The sequence below is a fragment of the Equus asinus genome, chromosome 26, assembly GCF_041296235.1.
Source record: "Equus asinus isolate D_3611 breed Donkey chromosome 26, EquAss-T2T_v2, whole genome shotgun sequence".
NCBI lineage: Eukaryota > Metazoa > Chordata > Mammalia > Perissodactyla > Equidae > Equus > Equus asinus.
In genome coordinates, this window is record NC_091815.1 from 28,770,925 (window position 1) to 28,785,483 (window position 14,559).

Genomic DNA, 14,559 nt, shown 5'->3' on the forward strand with positions numbered 1-14,559 from the left:
ACTTATAGTATTTCAGTTCTGTTCCATGGACTTATGTCTCCCAAAGGTCAGAATCACTTCGTCTTCATTACTCTGGCTTTGAATAAAACTTTGAAGTTGGGAAGTGTGAGTCCTCCAATTTAGTTCTTTCATTTCAAGACTGTTTAGGCTACTCTGGGTCCCTTGAATTTCCATACAAATTTTAGGATCAGCTCATCAATTTCCACATGGAAGACAGCTGGAGTTTTGATAAGTATTGAATTGCATCTGGTGATCAATTTAGGAATACGGCCATCTTGACAATGTTAAGTCTTCCAACCAAGCAACATGGAATCTGTCCATTATTTAGACCTTCCTTAATTTCTTTCAATAACATTTTGTCATTTTTATGAGGAAAACTTTTATGCTTCTTCGGTTAAATTTTTCCTAAGTATTTTAGATATTATTGTAAATGGAATAGTTTTCTTCATATTGTTTTTGGATTCTTCACTGCCAATGTATAGAAACACAGTTGATTTTTAAATTGATTTTCTACCTTGCAACTTTGTATATGAATCACATTTTCTTATATCATTATATGCCACAATTTTTTTCATTGAAACCTGGACTTTTATATAATATATTGTCCCAACCCTAGACACTAATTACTACCTGCCCAGGGCTTACTGTAGTTGTTGTTTCTTTGTTTGTTTAGTGAATCGGCTGGACTATGTCAGTGATGTCTATTTTCTCTGCAGGGCACTTCTGTGGGCATACATAGTCACATTAGAAAACAATTGTTCTAGCCGCGCTGTCTGAGTGTCTTTTTCCCTGATCTCTCTGTTAAGCTGTCTGCCTCTATTGTTATCACATCCAGCTGTTAGGTTCCACTGATTTTTCTGGCTGATTATCCTATTGTTGTGAACAGTGCCCTGGGATGTAAATTGCTTCACAATCAGATCCTATTAAATTCAGGCAGGGGATGCTTCTGAGGCCAGGCTTTGACGTTTCTTCTGACCCCAGGAGGACTCCTCTTAGTTGCCTCTTTCCCTAGTTCTCTCTAGTTAAATCACTAGCCTAGGGTTTAGCTTCTTGATGGCATGGACCTACTAATCTCCTTTTCATTGCTTGCCCCCAAAATCTCCATCACTTATAAGAGTGCCCTTAGTCATGAACTCCCCCTCCCCACTCTGTGCCAAATGAAGTCACATTCTGTGGGAAGAACTTTGAAGCTCTGTGCTTTTTAGTATCTCTGAGCCACAGCTTGGGAGCTGGAGCCAAGGACGGAGGAGGGCTTCTCTCAGAATCTCACTCCTGCCTTACAAACAGGGCATTGGACAGGGGTGGTAGCCTCTGGCCTTTCTGTCTGCTTCTCCCAGCATGGAAAATCTTCATGGCAAGCAAGCTGGAGCAGGGGTGATGGTGATCCCAGTATTCTCAGCCTGCTCTCACTGGGCAGATCCTGGTTTTTATGACTCTCCATCACATGGAACTAAAATTACCCTCTGCAACATGGAGCTGACGGGCATGAGTTAGGCTGGCAGCCTGCTCCAGTGGTGGTGATGCTATAGTCCTTGAGGGGAGATGAAGGAAGAGGGAATCTGTCTTTTTGGCTGCACCTACTCAAAATGTTACTGCACAAAGATGGTGTTCTCCTACCTGGTACGCATAAGAAAGCCAATTATCACAGCATCAGCTTTTGGGGAAAAAAAAAACAGCTTTATTGCAACATCAATCTGCAAGGAGACAGGAGGCATATGCTCTCAGATCTGTCTCCCCAATCCTGGACTTGGGGGAAAATTTATGGGATGATGGGCAGGGTGGTCTGAAGTGTACAGATAGATGATTGGAGGTGAGGAGAAGTGAGGTAATTGACGATCTGTGCCAGCATAGTCAAGTTTCATGGCTCTTCATAGGATGCATGTTCACAAAATAGTGGTGTTAGTATGATCTGTGGGTGGAGTTTTCAGCCCTTTGACATAAAGAGGGTCATATTTCGGTCATTTTCACAGGCCCAATTGATGGGTTAGTAGTCTCAACTGGCCTGAACTGGACAAGGGAGAACTCTCAGATCCTGAAAAACAACTCTTAATTACTCTAATGATAATACGCGGTCAGTCAAACTCGTCCTAGAGGATCTTTGGTTACAAAATGCTACTTCTGTCACACAGAGCTGGGGGTGGGTGGTGGGCTGGGTGGGGATCATAGGGTAGTTCAGATCCCTCAGACTCTTGTTCTGACTGATACTTAGTATATTTTCTTGAATAAATGTGTCTCGATAATCTGTATTCAGAGTGACAAAAGATAGAAATTTGTCTTCCTTCTCTGGGACCATAACAGAAGATTTTCTAGGCCCCTTAAGGGTAGCCTTTATATTGACTTAGTTGTAAGTTCTAGTCTCAATTACTAACTCCAACATCACAGAGGCCATGAATGGTGACCTCCCTGAATGGTGACTAAAAGATCATCCCCATGTCCCACAGACACTATTCTATATCTCTCTGGGCTGCTCATGTACCCGAAGAAAGCTTAGACTCTGGCTTTGAGGCTCTTGTTTATTTCTGGCACCTGCGAATTTTACTCTATCTCATTCAAGCCCAGCTATTGATTGAAATATTAATTTTCTAGAATACCTTTTTTTTAAAAAAAAAAAAGGCAGTAAGCCTTTTGAAAATTGTCTGGGGGTCAAGGAGCTGCCAGGTTCTACATTTACTTGTTGATGCCAGGGCAGACAACACACTCCATCTGGCCCTCACAAAGATTCAAGTCCCCCAGGGAAGACAGATAGTTTAATTCCAAGTAGAGAGTGGATGAACTGGAAGAACATGATCAGGACTCCTAATATTGGGGAGTCTGAGACTATCTCTGGGAAGAAATAACATTTCACCTAAGGCAGGAAAGACAAATTGTTTATGGCGGGGACCAGCCCTCCATACCTTCTGGGACCCTCCTCCAACCTTCACCCCAATGGCCTCACCACCACACGTTCACCATTCAATCAAGTCCACAGAAAAGACAGTTCTGATGTGTGTCGATGTTCCATCAGAGTCTGGAGGAGGAGAGGGCCAGGACATGAAGATCCTGCGTGATCAACTTGGGCACGTTGAGACTCTCCCATTGGAAAGATAGTTCCTTTCATGAAAGGAAAACAAGATCACACCTGCAGAAAGAATGGTTTATTGATTCAATCCATGCACAGTGGGAACTTGGTGTACTGGCAGGCAAAGGATTTCATCTCCACTGTGCAGAGGATCACCTTCAGGCTTGAGATTTCTTGATTTCCTTCACTTAGGTTTCAAAGCCTTGATTGCAGCCATGGCCATGAGTAGACGAACTGTACAGTAATTTAACATGGCATTGATGATAAATCTCAATGAGTTCTGTTTATTTTTCCAAATAATGACATGAGTGAAAAGATCTGTTTCTCTTCTTCCCTCTCTCCTCTCTCTCCCTCTGCTCTTCCTCATTTATCCTGCTCTCACACTTGCTCAAAACACTATATTTTACTCTCTCTTCCCCTCTCTCCCCTTCTCTCCCCCTACCTTCTCTTGCCATTAATCCTCCTCAGATCCTCCTCCTTGCATTTCTTTACCCTGCAGACTCTCTTTCTTCTTTTCCTAACTCTTCTCTCACTATCTTTTGCATTTTGCCTTTTGTCTCTTACTCTCTTTCTGACTTCTCTCCCCTTTTTCCTCTCTCTCCTCTCCAAACCTCTGATCCTCACTCCTCATGCTCCTCCTGCATTCTTGCTACTTTGTCCCATCCCTCCACCTGCCTCCTATTCCCATTTCACTCCTTTCTGTCACCTTGCTCCATCTCTTTATGCAGCTTCATCCTTTCCCTTACCACACTCATCTTTTCTCATCCTCCCCTAGACACTTACCGTTTTCTTACTAGCAATATCTCCAAGCTCCATCACGGTCATAGTCAGCAGTGACTGAACACCAATAATTCCAAAGCAGACTCCCAGCAGTTGTGCATTTGTAAAATTTTTGGCCATTATAGATAAAGGGAAAGACACATTTGGCAAAGTCTGAAAAGTACAAGAAATGGGTGAGAAAGTGCTTCCTATAAAAATTTTTTTCACGTTATCAAGAGAAAGGGACATGAATGGACCATGTTCAGCAAGATGAGGTAATGCCTGAGGCTTCCATCTAGTGAGCAGTTATGCAAGTTTCCCCTTCAACTGGCAAGCCATGTGCTCCTCACATGAAGAAAAGCTGCATACTCACCTGTGTCAGTACAATATCTCCATCTCCCTGAATAAGATGTAGTCAGAGAGCACCAACTGTAAAGGGAACCATCCTTAGTGCAATCAAAATACCGTTTGCCTGAGTAGTCGAATGGGAAAACACACTGATTATCTGCAAAAATCAAAGACATTGTCTTCATCAGCTTTTCAGGGTATCATTATCTCTGCAGTAACTCTTGCAAAGTTTCTGTTCCAGCTAGCTCATCATCACCAAGGGCCTGCCATGTAGAAAGCCCTTTACTAAGCATCAGCGATGTCAAGGTTAGCATGATGTGGTCTCCATTCTCAGGGACTAGGAAAGGCTCTTTAACTACCAGTGACATTTACCCATAGGTATCTCCTATGGATATTGGAGCACCAGGCAACGGACGAGGTTTCCAGACAACACAGCAGCCTGATTTTGCATCATAATTTTTATCACCTGTTATTCTGTTGTGTCGAAAGCTGTACTTTCTGCTTTCCCACCTTCAACACCAAAAGTCTAAAGAGATTTTATCTCTGTGAACACAGGCAATTTCTTGTTCCTGTCATTAATATTCTGCCTCACACTAAGCCTGATTTTTATCTGTGCCACATTCATGGCACATCTAAGATTGTTTCAGTGTGCACTGACTTAGCCATTTTAATGCATTGAATATGAAAATCCCAGGAAGCCGGAGGGCTTTGTGGTTATGTGGACCTTGCCAAGCCATCTTTGGCCTGCTGAATTCCCTCAGCCTCATCAGCAGATTTACTGGCCACAAATATCAACTTTCCAAAACTCATATGCATATTTCTGTTTGAATATTATCTCCCCACCCAGTCCTGCCTTATGCCTCTTGGACACGCTCCCTTATTAGAAAGCCATCCCTTGCAATGAGGCCCTATTTACCTTGGCATATGGCACTAGCCCTGAAGCCCTGACCTGGGTTCAGATTCCAGTCCCACTATCCACAGGCTGCTTGGCCTTGATGAGTAAACACCTCTATGAAGGACTCCTTGTTCCTCACATACAGCCTGGAGATTTGTGCCCCTGCCTCCTCCTATTGCTGAGAGGGTGAAATTAGTTCTTGCATGTAAAATATTGCAGAAGAATCTCAACTACAGCTACCATCCCACACGTTAGTTTTATTTGATTGTCGTTTTGTTTCGTTATTTTCCAAATTGATTACCTGTTTTCATTTCAGCAAAATGGCAGGTCTCAATCAGGTGCCGAACTGGAAGCAATTCAGGAGTAGAGGAGATGGATAGAGAAGGAGAGAGTAAACAATTGAGGCAATCAGAATACATGCTATAGTAGGACCCACTCTGCATTTCTTTCTTTTTTTCCACACTAAAATTTTATAATTTTTTTATGGTGGTAAGAACACTGAACACGAGATCTTCCACTTAACATATTTTTAGGTGTAAGTCATAGTAATTTACTATACAATATACTGATGAAATTTAGCAGTACTGTGGAGCTTTTTCACATTCTAACATCCATGTTTGTTATAAACAGATACACTTTGGATCTGTGTACTAGGGAGCTAAACATAATAGATGAGAAAGAATCTTACACTTTCTCATTGCTATCATACTGACACACCACACTAGTCATAAGATGTTACCTGAGACTATGTCTTTCCTGTTAATCCAAACATTAAATCCTATTTACATCAAAAACTCTTCCTTTGAACAATATAGCCCAACTCCACACACCCCCTCACCTCCATCCACATGGTCCAGTTGTAGAAAGACAAAGGCACCAGCCCAAATCAGAAAGATTCCCAAATGCAGAGCCATGACAGCTTGCCTTGCTAAGACTAACAGCATCAACATCTGCTGCCTTTTTAAGTACCCTCTTATACCCCATGCCCCCTCACCTGATAAGAATCAACCTCACCAGGAGACAGCTTGTGCATTCCTAATCCTGAGAGCATGAAGTTCAAGTTTATCTCTCAGGTAGCATGCATAGGACATTGGCTAGTCGTATAATGTCCCTGAGCCTCAATAGTTTAAACTGCAGCAAAAATGTTTGTAATATCCTTTTCAGTTCCAGTGCCCCATGACCAGGCAAAGGATTGAGGGGCAGATGAAAAAGACCATTTTCTCTCATGGGTGTTCAACAGCATCCATCTCATTTCCTGACCACAGATTCAGCATCAGGCACAAGGCTCAACCAGATTCCTGTTGGAGACTCAAAGCAACCTGATGAGGCAGCCGTGCAAGTCTCTACTTGACGGAAGAGGAAACTGAGGCTCAGAGAACTCCTCAAGGAAACATGGTGAGTTGGGGCAGAACCGCTGTTGGACCCACCTCGCCTAGTGGACATTTTCAGTGTGGATGTTTTCCTGCCACGTGCCACACTTGACCATATTGATGGCCCCCAAACAGCTTCCCCATCCTGGCTCAAAGCTCAAGAAACACTGGAAACACAGCCCATTTTCCAGACAAGAGCAGAAGGGCCTGGAGCTCTCCTTTACTTGTTATGAAATGCTTCCCTGGCTCAGAACCTCAATTTTCTCACTTGCAAAATGCACGTAACAATCCATTCCTTACAGTTAGTTCTGTATACTGAGAACTTTAAGCTGGTGTGGGGACTACGTATACAGTAGGTGCTCTTTGAACACCAGCTCACCACTGGTGGGGATCCATGGGTCCTTCACTCTGTCCTCCATGCCTCCTTCTAACCCTCCAATTTAGCCACACACTGGGTAGTGAAAAGTAGAGTATCTCCACTCTCACCTTGAAAAGTGTCACCTTTTAGAAGGTAACTGCCCAGGCCTAACCTTCAGCACCTCTCCTAGATGACTCCATTTGCCAACTCATCTTCCTTGACGCTTCAGTCATCACAAAAACACATACCCATGGACACTGTCACAAACAAGAAGAACTTCCAGAGGCAAACTTTAAGAGGCGTCTGTATTCCACATGGTTGGGAGGCTCTTTGGGCAAAAAACAGAGCAGCAGACTAGCCACATTTTGAAGGGAGATCTAGGGAACAAGATGGCCCAAATAGGACTTGATAAGCAGCCACAAATCCTTGGGGATCTAGAAGTCTCTGCTCACGTGCAGGGCTAAAAGAGAGAAAAGATCGCCCTAGCTATCAACTTCTTCCTGGATAAATGTAAGGATTTGTGTCCACAAAAGTAAAACCTGGTGTGTAATTGTCCACTGCCTAAACTTTAAATGTGTGTCCCATTCATACAAAGATCCAGCACATGGTGGAAGCCGAACCAACTCAAGATATTTCAACACTATGTCTGACCCATCACTGGCTCACCACTAAGCTATGCTGAAACAGAGATGTCTCCTCAGAAGCCAGGTTTGAGAGGAAAACAAGAATTTACAAGAGAACAATGGAGCAGGGATATCAGCAGTCACAGCAGAGAAAGCAGATTCCACAGAATTAGTCCAGGCAAGGGACTAACCCAACAAATAAAGAGCAACATAAATAACGCTAGGTTAGAGAATGAATCACAATCCAGAGTGGTGACAATCTGTTTTCTAAATGCCCTGTTTTTGACAAAAAGTTATGAGATATGCAAAGAAACAGAAACAACGTCCTCTACACAGGAAAAAAAGCAATCAGTAGGAGCAATCTCTGACCACTGCAGATGGTGAACTTACCAGACAAAGACTCCAAAGCACATATGTGTATGATCAAAGAATGAAAAGAAGCCATGTTATGGAATAAAATAATGTAGGATGATATTGACCCATTGAATAGAGAATGCTCCACAGCACATTTGAGCTAGGAAAAGAATCAGTGAACTCAATGATGGATGAATAGAGATTATCCAATCAGAAGAAAAGACAGAAAAGAGTGAAGAAGAGAGCCTCAGAGCCTTCTGGGACACCATCAGGTCTAGCAACATATGCATAATGGGGGCACCAGAAAGAGAAGAGTGGAAAGGGCAGAGACAATACTAAGATCCGTTTGTGGAGTACTGCCATCTTAATAATGTTAAGTCTCCTCAACTATGAACATGGGATGTCTTTCCATTGATTTAGGTCTTCTTGAATTTCTCTCTACAAAGTTTTATACACTTCAAACACATGGAATTTACGACATGCAAATTTTACTTCAACGAAGCTCTTTTCTTTTTTTTATCGGATGTACACCATAATATATTTCGAATTCTGTGTAGATCACATCATGTTCACCACCCAAAAACTAATTATAGTCCATCCCCTCACATGTGAGCCTAATCACCCCTTTTGCCCTCCCCATCCCCCCTTCCCCCATGGTAACCACCAATCCAATCCCCAATGCTATGTGTTTTTCTGTTGTTGTTTTTATCTTCTATTTATAAGTGAGATCATACAGTATTTGACTTTGTCCCTCTGACTTATTTCACTCAGCAAAATACTTGCACCCCTACATTCATTGCAGCATTATACACAATAGCCAAGACTTGGAAGCAATCTAGGTGCCCATCAAGGGACGAATGGATAAAGAAGATGTGGTATTTATACACGATGGACTAGTACTCAGCCATAAGAAATGATGAAATCTGGCCATTTGTGACAACATGGATGGACCTTGAGGGTATTTTGCTGAGTGAAATGAAGCTCTTTTCAAAAACAGGAGTAAAGGGAAGTTTCTTGGATGCTTACACTGGGTCCCACAGCCTGGATCATTATTCAGTCAGCAGGAGAGATGGACACTGAGTTCTCTTGTCCAGTGATTGAATGTTCTGTATACTCATCAGAAAGTCCTAGACACCTCCCCAGGATATAACCTATACACTTATTAAGCACCTGCGTCATCTTCATAAATTTTCACGATGTGATTTTTCCATTGAACTAGAGAACAAGGGTACACCTCCTCCTCTGATTACCACAAAGCTTGCAACCTACAGACTCTGCTTACACACTCTGCTCTTGAGTGACACACCCAGGTGGCCCTGAGGGGTGTCCGATGTCCTCCTCCCCCAGGCTGTGAACATATGAGACTTCTATACTGATGTCAATCTCATCTGTGCAGGTGTTGTGTGTTTGAACATCTCCGCGCATTTAAGGTGGGGTATCCCTCCCTCATCAGTGGAGTAAACAGGAGGTAATCAGAACAACATGGCTATTTCCCTCATGATCCTACCAGTACCACCAAAGTGTAAGGAGTGGAATCAATGTTTCATTTCTGTGTTAACTTACAGACATCTATCTTCCTCCTAGTATGGGGAATCTGCTATGACTCTCACTGTTTCTGTTCTCATACCCCACACTGAAAAAAGAAAAAAGAAAAGAACTTCCTTCTCTCTCCTTCCTCTATGTCCTCCCCTCGTCTCCATCTCTGTCTTTATTTATCAATTTCTGTCTCTCAGACACGACACAAATTTCTCAGTGAGTGCACGATTCCACAAAACACAGGAGGTTATTTGTAACACTCAAAGACGCTAGGAAAGATTCACCGGACGTCTTGGTTTAATCGAGTTTCTACCTAGTTGGGTTTTTTTAGGAGGGGCATATGGTAGGAATTTTTTAGTGGGACATAAAAATATCATGGGTTGTATCTGAGATTCAAAACTGAATTATCAAAGTTCACTGTTTTTTATTGTGGGCTGTCCACACTAGTTACTCTTATTATAAGTGTGAAAAGCTACTCCTAGAGAGAGAGTGATAAAGATAGAAGATGAAAGAAGACTGCTTCTCCCATTTCCTTTTCACCATTTTCCCTTGTGGCTCTAACACGTTCCTGTCTTCAAAGAAGAGCCATGTTTGTTTGTTAATTCCATGCTAACACAAGAAATGAGCTACCCTTGTTGCTCACTTTGCCTTGAGTCAGTTATGTCACTGATATCTTCGGTGGACGTGGTATCTGTTTCAGCTGATCATGGTCTCTGCTTGCACCACCATTATTCCTTTCTACTCAATGTCAACCGCACTTAATTCTCCCAAGAAGACACCTCTTAGCTATTTCTCCTAGTCAAGGAACCTAGTGGCTTCATAAAGTCAAAGAGGTGACAAAGAGGTTAGTGATTAGGAATTGGAGAAGAGGAGGTGATGAGGAGGGTGTCGGAAAGGAGGGAGAGGAGAGGATAGGGAAGGGAAAGAGGAGGTGAGAGCAAGGTAGGCAGGTAGATAGAGAACAGGGGAAGGGGAGGAGGAGAGGGAAGCTAAGGGAAGAGGAAGGGATCAGGGGAGAGAAACAGAAGAGATGTAATATGAACGATGTGCCCGACACTGCGGTAAGAGCTGTACCTCATAGAATCTCACCTCAGTCCTAGAGGAAGGACTAAAAATATCACCCTTCTATACATAAGATTAAAAAAAACAGAAAATGTTAAATAATTTGCTCAGAATGCAACAGTTTATAAAAGGTGGGGCTGAAAAGAAGACCCAGGACTATCAGACTGTAAATCCTAAATCCATATACACTGTGGAGACTTCAGGATGGATTGAAGAAACAGGTGATAAAATTGAAGAGATAATGTGATGTAGTCATAAGAATATTTGTTCCAAACTCCATCTTGCCAATCAAATTGTCCTTTATGAGTCTCAGTTTCCCCTTCTAGGTAAAGTAACAGTCAACTTCCCTTGCAAGATTTTGGTGGGGATTCTATGAGTTCATACTCAGAAGGCAGGACATTGTCAGATGCTCAGTAAAGAAACCCTTTCTTCTCCAGTGGTGTTGACTTGGGTACACCTGAGGATAAGCAGGCTTGGGATGGGTGGCAGAGAGTGAGTTGTCAAACTTCAAGTCATAGGCCAGTGACCTGAAGTAAGGAAAAGGAAAGAGATATTTCCAAGGAGATTTCTTCTGATTCAGAGAATTCTAACCAGATCAAAGGTAAAGACTCACTTTTCAAATCAAGACATATCAGCTAATGGAAGAACAATGAGGCACAAAGGAGAATATGCAGAGAAGGAAGCAATGAGCATTTCAAGATATCTAATTCTGTTAAGTTAGTGAAAAGCCTTTGATGTAGAGAAAGACAATGAACCAAGAAGTAAAATGCAGAGAAATATCCAGATTCAGATATGAGAGCTGGACAAAGAACACTGCCTTTGTTTCCAGAATGGAGAAAAGCCACTCTCAAATTCTCTCATTTTACTTTCTTTTTTTTTTAAAGTAACCTATTGGATTTTCTGTATTAGTATTAACTCATCATAAATAGAGAATGCCACAATACATTAAAAGATTAATGTACTGTATCCAAGTGGAATTTTTCTAAGCAAAGCAACACAGGTTTAGAATTAGGAGATCTAACAATTACAGCAATAGCTTAAATACAAACATCACAGAAAATCAGTACCACAGGAGAACATGATTCAATTGCCCCTTCCACCAGCCTGGGGAAATTTTAATTTGGAATTGCTGACTCATGGACTGGGAAGCGATGTGGATAACAGCTAACATTTATGGAACGCTTCTCTTGAGGTGAGCATAGGCTAAGAGCTTTGGAGGCATTCTCCACTTAATACTCACAACATTTAATTCCTCTGCTATCCTTGGAGCAAGATATTGTTTATTAACTTTTTTACACAGAATGAAATGAGGGCTGAGAGAGTTCATGTAACTTGCCCAAGGTCACACAGTCAAGAAGTAGGTGAGCTCAGAAATGTTCCTTTTTGTTTTGTTTTTTTTAGCAGTAGAGCCCTTAAAAAAAAAAACTAGAATCTATGTGAAAATGCTCTATATAAAATAAAGCAGCACTGTGTGTGATGACTCTTAAGACAGTGAAAAACCACGGATAATTATGATTAAGAAACATACCTTGAACTCCTCCAATAAAAGTACCCCTGTCCAACAGTTATGCCAGGCCCCAGTGCTCAGAACAACACTTGACACCTAGAAAGCATTTAATAAATATTGCTGAGTGAAAAAAATATATATCACAAATAATCATCTCAATGGTTGTTAAAATATGTTTGATAAGTTTTTTCTTGTATCAATGCTATTTGATAAATTTTAAATAATTCCCTATTAATGAAGACCCTTAAAGCAGAAACAAACTATTTCTCTAACTTACTAAGAAAGTTGTATCTTTCTTAATATCTTTTCCAAACCAACAGCCAACATCAAAATTAATGGTGAAACACAAGAGATTTTATTATTAAAGTAAAAATCAACAAAAGATTGAGCTCCTAAAACAAGGGTAGCCACTTTTAGGAAATTTGGCATAGGTCACTAGGACAGAATGAAGACGCATAATACTTTTACATTCAAAAGGAAGGAAAATATTAAAAATAATTTTGTTAGTTGAGTTTTTAGCTTTTAACATTATGTTAATGTTAACATAATGTTCTGCTCAGAGGGAAGTGATTTCATCATCACTGTATCTCTTTTTCCTTCTATCTTTGATCTATCTTAAGTATATCTTTAATATACTTACCCATCTTGTTTTTACCAGTTGGCTATAAGCTCCTAGGGAGCAAAGAATGCTGGATTGCTCTCAGAACATTCATGGCTTGGTTGCAATTGTCATCCTTAAAAAAAACCCAGCCAGAAAAATAACCAAAACAAAAAGTAACAAATGTTGGAGCGGTTGTGGAGAAAAAGGAACCCTCATACACTGCTGGTGGGAATGGAAACTGGTGCAGCCACTATGGAAAGCAGTATGGAGATTTCTCAAAAAATTAAAAATAGAAATACCGTATGACCTAGCTATCCCACTACTGGGTATCTATCCAAAGAACTTGAATCAGCAATTCCAAAAGTCCTATGCACCCCTATGTTCATTGCAGCATTATTTACGACAGCCAAGATGTGGAAGCAACCTGAGTGCCCATCAAATGATGACTGGATAAAAAAGATATGGTATATATATACAATGGAATACTACTCAGCCATAAAAAAGACAAAATCATCCCATTCACAACAACATGGATGGACCTTGAGGGTATTATGTTAAGTGAAATAAGCCAGACAGAGAAAGACAGTCTCTGTATGACTCCACTCATAGGTTGTAGATAAACATGTAGACAAACAGAGCAGATTAGTGGTTACCAGGGGAAGGGGGGGTGGGCACAAAGGGTGAAGTGGTGCACCTACAACATGACTGACAAACAATAATGTACAACTGAAATTTCACAAGGTTGTAAACTATCATAATCTCAATAAAAAGTTTTTTTAAAAAAACAGCCAGTTATTTTACCAGCAAAACAAGTTTACTTAGGGATAGCCAAAGAATTGCAATTCCGGATGCGCATACTATGGTAGACCATAGGCAAATCCAACAATCAAAGGAGAGGAATGTTATTTTATAGTGAAAAAGGAGAAAATTGAGAGCGTTGTTTTGAAGAAACGTCCACGGGAGAAAAGCAAGAGTTCAGGTGGTGATGGTTTCCCTTTGGCTGAGTTGCTGGATTGTGATTCCTGTTTGGGATTCAATGTACGCTTCTTCCTGTAATTGATGTTCTTTCCTGTTGAGGACTTCTTTCTGTTGGGGTCTGTAACTGACTATTTTCCTGTAATTGACCTCCAGCAGTATTGCATGGGAGCTCCCCTTTCTGGCCTCCTGAGCTCATTTTAAGTGAGGTTACCTCTTATTAATTTTCACACAGGGAAATTTATGCCTAAAAACAAACAGATGACTTCTAAAGTTTTGGGTCCTGGGGAGGCATCGAATACTATTCTCGTAAGTATGAGACATTTTGACAAATTCTAAAAGCACAAACCTTTAAATTCTCAAGGTTTTTCTTTTCTGTAACTTCACAATGTGTGAGGGATGGTTGTCATCCCAAACCCCATCCACAGGCCTGGAGGGCATCAGTCACCGTGACATACAATCAGGGGGCGTATGTTTCTCACATGTGCTCATCTCAGAAACAGTGATTGTTCCCTCTAATCAAAACTCTGCTCTCTCTCTGAGAATTCATCAAGTCTGAAAGACTTCTAAACCATTTGCTATCTTTCCCCCTAAATTTTTTTAATAGGCTTTATTTTTTTAGAAAAGTGTTGGGTTCACAGCAAAACGAGGGGAAGGTACAGATTACCCTGGCCCTCCACAAGCATAGCCTCCCCCATTAACAACAGCCTGCACCACAGTGTAACATTTGTTCAACCGATGAACCTATATTGACACGGCATTATCACCCTGAGTTCGTAGTTTACGTAAGAGTTCACTCCTGGTGTTGTATATTCTATGGATTTGGTCAAATGTATAATGACATGTATCCATCCCCTTAAATTTTAGTGACCCTTCTCCTTTATATTCCCCTTTCTCCAAAATTTGTATTAGAAAATTTTTATACACATAGAAAAGTTTAAGGAATAGAACAAGACATATCCACACACTCTCCACCCAGATCCAACAATTGTTGACTCGGTCGTATTTGCTGCCTCTCTCTTCTTCCTCGCCACTTGTGTTTTTGTTGAACCTTTGAAAGTAAGTTTCAGACATCGTGACTTTTCACATCTAAACATTTCAACATGCATCTTC

At 41.2% G+C, this 14,559-nt stretch overlaps 1 long non-coding RNA gene across 2 annotated transcripts in view; it reads right to left on the minus strand.

Annotated features, from left to right (window-relative positions):
* Positions 1-1,681: 1,681 nt before the first annotated feature.
* LOC123281064 (uncharacterized) overlaps positions 1,682-14,559 on the minus strand; it is a 64,595-nt gene continuing 51,717 nt past the window's right edge. For both annotated transcript variants that reach the window (XR_011498688.1, XR_011498689.1), the window contains 5 exons: positions 11,892-11,966; positions 5,362-5,406; positions 4,191-4,322; positions 3,842-3,991; positions 1,682-3,292 (listed from right to left, as the gene is read on the minus strand). This is a non-coding gene — a long non-coding RNA (uncharacterized lncRNA). The remainder of the gene's footprint in view (positions 3,293-3,841; positions 3,992-4,190; positions 4,323-5,361; positions 5,407-11,891; positions 11,967-14,559) is intronic.